Genomic DNA, 7041 nt, shown 5'->3' with positions numbered 1-7041 from the left:
AAAAAAAGTTTTCTTAGAGGTCACGCTGGTCGGTTTTTTATAAAAACGCTGATGTTTTCTATTTTTTTATTTTCTTGACATGTTAAAATGCAGCTAAAAATGTGGTTTTTACATATAATTACTCTGGTATTATTAGGGAACATTCCCTTAATTACATACCTGTCTTGGGCGGTTAGAATGGGCCTAGTGCCCGAAAATATGCTCTCGAAAAGAGACCAGTAAAATTAAAACGTTGATACTGAACGACTTATGCATTATCATGGGTTGGAACTTGTTACCAGGGGCTTTCTGGGGTTACTAATTAGGAATCTGAAGTCAGTTTTTCGAAATTCAAAATGGCGGATCCAAAATGGTGGACCTTTTTTTTTTTAAATGATTGGATTCGTTCCAAACCCGGCACTCGAGAGTTTTTGGGGTCGCCGATTACGAATCTGAAGTCAATTTTTTTAAATTCAAAATGGCGGATCCAATAGAGCAATCGAATTAAAAAAAGTACTCAAATTAAAACGTTGATACTGAGCGTTTTAAACATTGTCAATGGTTAAAACTCGTTTCTAGTGGGTTTCTGAAGTTTCTGATTATGAATCTGATGTGAGATTTACAATTCTTATGCATAAATCTTGATGCCTGTACTATTTATACAAAAGAAGTTTTTGTTTTTTTTGAAAACAGGTAATCTCGCGAACGGCTGGTCCGATTTTCATGAAAGTTTGTACATAAATAGCTTTCAGTGACCACCATATCCTAGGTAAAAAAAAAATATTTTTTCCGGTAGGTGGACAAGGGACCGATCTATTCGAAAAATCGTATTAGGGTCCGATTTGCGTAAAATCTGGTACGTTGGTAGCTTTTTGCCTAGATTAGCATATAGGATCCTTTCTTCCGGGAAGTGGACCAAGGACCGATCTATTCGGAAAAATCTTATTTATGGGCCGATTTGCTTAAAAATCAGCACGTAGGCAGCTTTTTTCCTAGATTAGCATATAGAATGCCTTTTTTCCAGTAAGTGGACCAGGGAGCGATCTATTCGAAAAAATCTTATTTACGGTCCGATTTGCTTGAAATTCGGTACACGTAGATAATTGCCTAAGTTAACATATAGGATACTTTTTTCTTGATAGGTGGACCATATACCGAGGTATTCGAAATCAATTCCATACTCATGGAGAAAAGTATGGGTTATTGGAAAAGGGACGTGGCGCTTTCCAAACATACTGAAACTTTTACCCCTCTGTAAATACATATCGTTACCTTAATTCACAGAGACCCTAACCAACACTTTTTTCGAAACTGCGTTTTTTCACATTTTATAAGATGTATTAAAATACACCTTCAAAAAAATTTCAGTGTTAGTACCAAAAACAACCACATGCTACCTGTTTTTGATACTCATTTTATGTTTTTTGCTTCTCCTGTAAAATAAAAATTTGTTGGGTAGGGCCATTGTGAATTACGATATATACTTCCTCGGTAAATGCCTGAAACGATTTTAATGATTTTTTTGTATGTGTTTGAGGCGGTCCCCGTATTATTTAGGCTCACAACTTGAAACGCCAAGCGGCGCTAGAGACGATTTATTGCTAAAAATCGTATTGATTGTCCGATTTGGCTCATATTCGAGATATATATTGGTAACGGTAGGGCCAATATATACTATTGCACAAAAAGAGCTGCAAGGTGGCGCTGGAGTCGAGTTATCGGACAAGTCACTCGGAGACACCAAGGATCAAAGTTAAATTACCACCGTTAAATCAACCACCAGAACCATTGCGGTCCTTACTTTACATGCACACAAATACAATTGTAAAGCATCTAAGGTATTTCGTCTGAAATAAGTCTATGTATATTGGACTTCTGTGGACCAATGATACACCCCCATTTGGAAATGGCCACCAACTATACTATAAAGATTCAAGGAAGATTCACCATCGAATCAGATCATTGTTGCCACAAGAACTTCTTCACGGACATAACTCTTTCATTAGGTTATTTAAGATGGCAATGGAGGATATGTCTTCTGACGACCACAAAACCAAACGTGAACGTGAATTGTTGGTGGAAACGTTGTACCAAATGTTTAAATAAACAATTAATTTTGGGCGGGACGAAGTCCGCCGGGTCTGCTAGTATATACATATATATATATATATATATATGTATATATATGTTATGACATACTAATACTACTACACATACAATACATATCGTCGTTTAAAGTACAAAACCGCAACAAAATGCAAAACCGCGTATCGAGATAATGCAAAACCGTGTATGTGAATTATGTTGGTTTTTGTTAATATTTCTATTATTAGAATGTTTAACTTTTTAGGTGTGCTCGTCCTTAAGTTATTTGTTTTTTGTTGTTTGTTATTTTACGGCCTTATAACAATTATATTCAACAATTTTTATTGAGCTCGAGGCCGTTTTTAATGAAAATTTATTGTGGAAAACCAACAATAATTTGAAAAAATGGTAGAAGTGATAGCTATTTCGGAAACCACCACATTTTTTCATCAGACTTCTTTCAGTAGGATTCGAACCGACGATCCCACTGACTCAGCCAGTTGCCTACGCACTGTGCTAAGTTACGCGGTTTTACAGAATGACGATACGCGATTTTGTACTTTAAACGACGATATGTCTAAATGTATGTACAAATATAAGTGTAAATGTGATTTCTTATTTTTTAATTTTGTAAAAAGACTGCGGCTGCAATGTGAATTAAGTTTAGTTCCAGAGTTTTTTATTTTATTCAGTTTCTAATTAGCTTTTTAAACTGATATAAAATAAAGACATTTATATTTCTTTTATTTGCTTAGAACACAAATTTATTTGTATTTCTAGTATTCACACTAAAGCCAGCTACAAACCTAGGTTGTTAGCATATTTAAATTAATGGTAATAATATTCCGGAATCCCGGGATAGCCAATTTAAGATCCCGAAATCCCGGGATTCACAAAATGGTCCGGAATTGGATGATTTAGTAAATACTCTCTCTTGGTTCAAATGTGTAGAGGAAGCAAATCTTGAAGCACCTCGTGAGCCGGGGTTGTTTGAAGAATAACTCCCAGATATAGGCAGTTGCTGTCAAATATTTTTCGTCTATTTGCTTTTAGTATAATATGGAGCCCTTAAATAACTTACTAAATATGCGGTAATAGGCTGAAGCTAAAATTCCTGGTCTTCACAAAAGGTATGAAGCGTTCATCACTTACCGAATACAGCACTGTCCTTGCTTGTTTTAAGCAATTTACTGCTCGCACAGTTTGAAATACATACTTCTGTATGCAGTTATGAGATAATTATAAAAATGCGGCATTGCATACGTACGCGAGTATGCTAGGCACATTTGAAGTGACCCTTCATACATATGTAACTGCATTATGAGTTCAATACCTAAAAGCGTCCAGCAACGGAAGTCAACGAGCCGCTACTCCTTCATATATCCTAAAGGGTTATTGTTAATTTGTTTTAGTTTCATAAGAATGAATGCCTTAATAATGTTTGCTCATCGCATATGTAAAATGTTTGTATTTACATTTGTTCACATGTGCGATTAACCGAGATAAGCTAGTAATTAATAGAGCATAAAGTCGTTTTAAATATTATGAATATTTTTATATCCCGTTTCATGCATATCCGCTCAACGGTTAATTGTTCATGTTTGTTACAGAAATTTAAATTGCAAAAGGGTTCAAGTCATGTGCCCTCATATCGCACACGGTCTTCAAAAGTGTATTAACTCGAAATTGCACATTTGTTAACAAAATCGAAAAGCCATTTGTAATCGCGTCTCTATCTCTGGCTGTCTGAAAAGTTTTAAGTCCAAAAATTGATAAATAAAGACGTGACACTTTGAATTTAGGTGATGGATGGAGTGGTATTAAAAAAACGACCATCGATTTTTATAGGTGCTCACGTCTAGATATGGGTGAAAGTTTGAACCCAATCGGGACATGCTTTCTCGTGCCGAAAGTACCCTCAAGTTTAAAAAAATTAAAATTGTTCGAGAAAATGTGATATTTTCTGCTTTAGCTTACGACTGATTCTATAGTATAAATCTATAAATTTACCATCAGATGAAGAATTTAGATTTTTGACCTTTGACCTTTCATTTTTAATACTTATTTTAAGTGTCATACCAAAGAAACTTAATACACAAACATTTGTTTAGCACAGTTTATATTTAAAACCGACCACGGTACAGTATTGCGAATTTGTGGAGAGCCGTAAGCATTTGGTAATGGGACAGAAAAAGAAAAGAGCTAATTGACTAACTGACTGTGTTTATCTGCACCTCTATCATCTATAGAAAGCAACCCATTGGAAGTGTGGGAGGATTCAAATCAATGTTTCCACAGTTATATAAGAAAGCTCGCATATTTTTGGTAATTCTTGCATCGTCAGTTCCTTCCACAATAATACAAGACCGAAACCGTCTCTCCAGCAAGCACATTGAACAACTTTTGTTTTAAGGCAACGTGCCACAAAATGTTATTTTTTAATTAATATTTACATAAATGGTTTTTGTTTTCATGTAAATATATAAACTAATTTAAGAAATAAACAAGAGGTTTAAGCTCCTTAACTTGTACCAGAATAAAAAATTTGAGTTTTTAAAGATGAGTGCTTTTAATATTACTTTAGTATAATAAAATAAAATTGGTGTAAAGATACTAGAAACTGAGTAAGTATCGATGCTTTCCATCTGATACTTAATCGAGTAGCAATACTTTCTGGTGATACTCGAAGCGAGTGAAGTTATCGATACTTTAGGGGTATAGTTTGATCCATAAGTAACAGTGATTTGCAAAACAAAGCTGTCCATAAGTAGAATGGAATAAAAACCCGTAGAACAAATAGGCTAAGGCGTAGCAAGGTAGCAAGGAAAGTGCCAACGCTGCCGCTAAAGAAACGTAGCTGCTGCCGCAGTGCCACGTAAAAACAGATGACGCAACGCGCTAAAAAAAAACGGAATGTGCAACGATGTATATAACATATAAACCTTGTTCAAGAACCACTTTGACTGGCCCAGAGAACTTTAAATGGCTTTGACTAGTGACGTTGGGCCCAACGATATCTTCGACAAGGCCCCTCGCTGCTGTATGCTCTTTTTAATACGATGCTGGAGAACGATATTCAAGCGGCTCGCCTGAATCGAATCGACACCGTATTATCTTCTTTAAAACCCCATATCTTGACCCAGAATCACTTTTTAAACCATCAGTGAGTAATCGACAATGTGTGAGTCCGGGCTCGGTGCTGAAATTAACCCACCATTCAGCCCCAGGGAACTCAACATTATAGAAACTATCCAACAAAGTTAAGGTGGCGTACTATCCCGTGGCATTGAAAAGACACAAGTGCTCAAATCTCTGCTGCCAGACATTTCACGTCACCCCACTCTGTGTTGAACCAACACCCGTTTCTTTTTAGTCTGCAGGTGGTCTTTAAGGCTTCCCCACGTATGAAGACACAAAGTGGCGGTTAGTGCAGCAGTGCCTCGAGAGCAGCGCCAGGTGTTGTAGAGAAAGCTCCCGTATAGCAAACGGCAATAGTTCGTTAAAATGTAGCAAGCAGATTTCCCACGCTATTGATTTAGAGTCTAACCACTGACGCATAGCTTATTATGGATCTGATCATAGATGTACAGACCCCACGTTTTGTCAAAGACCTGCTCTTCTTCTTCTTGTTATTTTGCGCTGTAACCACCTAAGCGATTTTGGCTGAGTTCAACAACGTTTCTCTTCTGTGCCAGCTGACGTTAACTGGAAATGCCAAGTCCTTCTCCACTTGGTCTTTTCAACGCAGTAGGGGCCTCTCTCTTCCTCTTCTACCGCTAGCGGGTTCCAAATTGAATACTTACAGAGCTGGAGCATCGGAGTCCATTCGAAAGATATAGCCTACCCAGCGGAGCCGCTGTATTTTAATTCGTGGCACTATATACATGTCGTTGTAAAGCTCATACAGCTTATCATTCCATCGTCTGCGGTAGGCTTGTAAATCTTCCGCAAAATATTTCTTTCAAGTACTCCAAGAGCCACCTCATCGGATGTTGTCCATGCTTCTACGCCATATACCAGCGCGGGCATGATGAGTGACTTATAGAGTGTGGTTTTGTGAGAAGACTTTACTCCTTAATTTCCTACTCAGTCCAAAGTAGCATTTGTTGGCAAGAGTGATTCTGCGTTGAATTTTGATGCTGACCTTATAAGCAGTGTTGCCGTAACATATTTTTATTTCTGACCGAAATCACCAGAAAAACAAAAAATTACCAAACTTGGTTTATTTGCAGAATTGTACATAGATATGTCTGTACATATGTATATCCGAAGGTACCAAGCTTTTCCGGTAACCAGCGTTCCATTCATCTATAATTTTTACATCTGCGTGAAGGTTAAGTCACAACAGCTTGGTGAGGATTTAAAACCTAAATGAGACATTTTTGTTTTCATATCGGACACCAAATTTGGTGTCACACTTTCAATTGGCTTCAAATTTTTTTATGCGTTCTATACATGGTGTAATGAACTGAAGGTGGCGCATTCCCGAAACCGCTACTTTGGTTTCGCCGACTTTGACGTTTATGGCAATACGTAAACAAACCTTTTGTTTAGAAACAAGTGCAAACGTATTGTGTACTTTCAAGTGAAAAATCGAAGTAATTCGTGCGTTCTAAAGTAAAAAACGTTTTATCCTTATCCTTACTAATATTATAAATCCAAAAGTGAGTTTGTTTGTTTGCTTCGCTTTCACGCCTTAACTACTCAACCGATCATCATGAAATTTTGTATACTGCTGTCATTTAGCCCAAACGGAATTTTTCATACTGCATTTCTCAGGAAATATTTTTGATAGATTACTGGAACTTGGTACTGAGATATATAAAATCATTATCCACTCATGGATGAGGGCTGAATATATTTTGAAAAGGGTTGCCACCTGTTTGAAAAGTCAAATTTAAATTGGTTATACGCAACCTATTTCACTCACCAACACACAGACAGAAGAATTATATATGAACTTTTTTGCGGCGCCAT

This window comes from Rhagoletis pomonella, unplaced genomic scaffold, assembly GCF_013731165.1.
Source record: "Rhagoletis pomonella isolate Grant_MI unplaced genomic scaffold, Rhpom_1.0 Rhpom_scaffold_00010, whole genome shotgun sequence".
Taxonomy (NCBI): Eukaryota; Metazoa; Arthropoda; class Insecta; order Diptera; family Tephritidae; genus Rhagoletis; species Rhagoletis pomonella.
Note: the sequence above shows the minus strand (reverse complement) of the source record.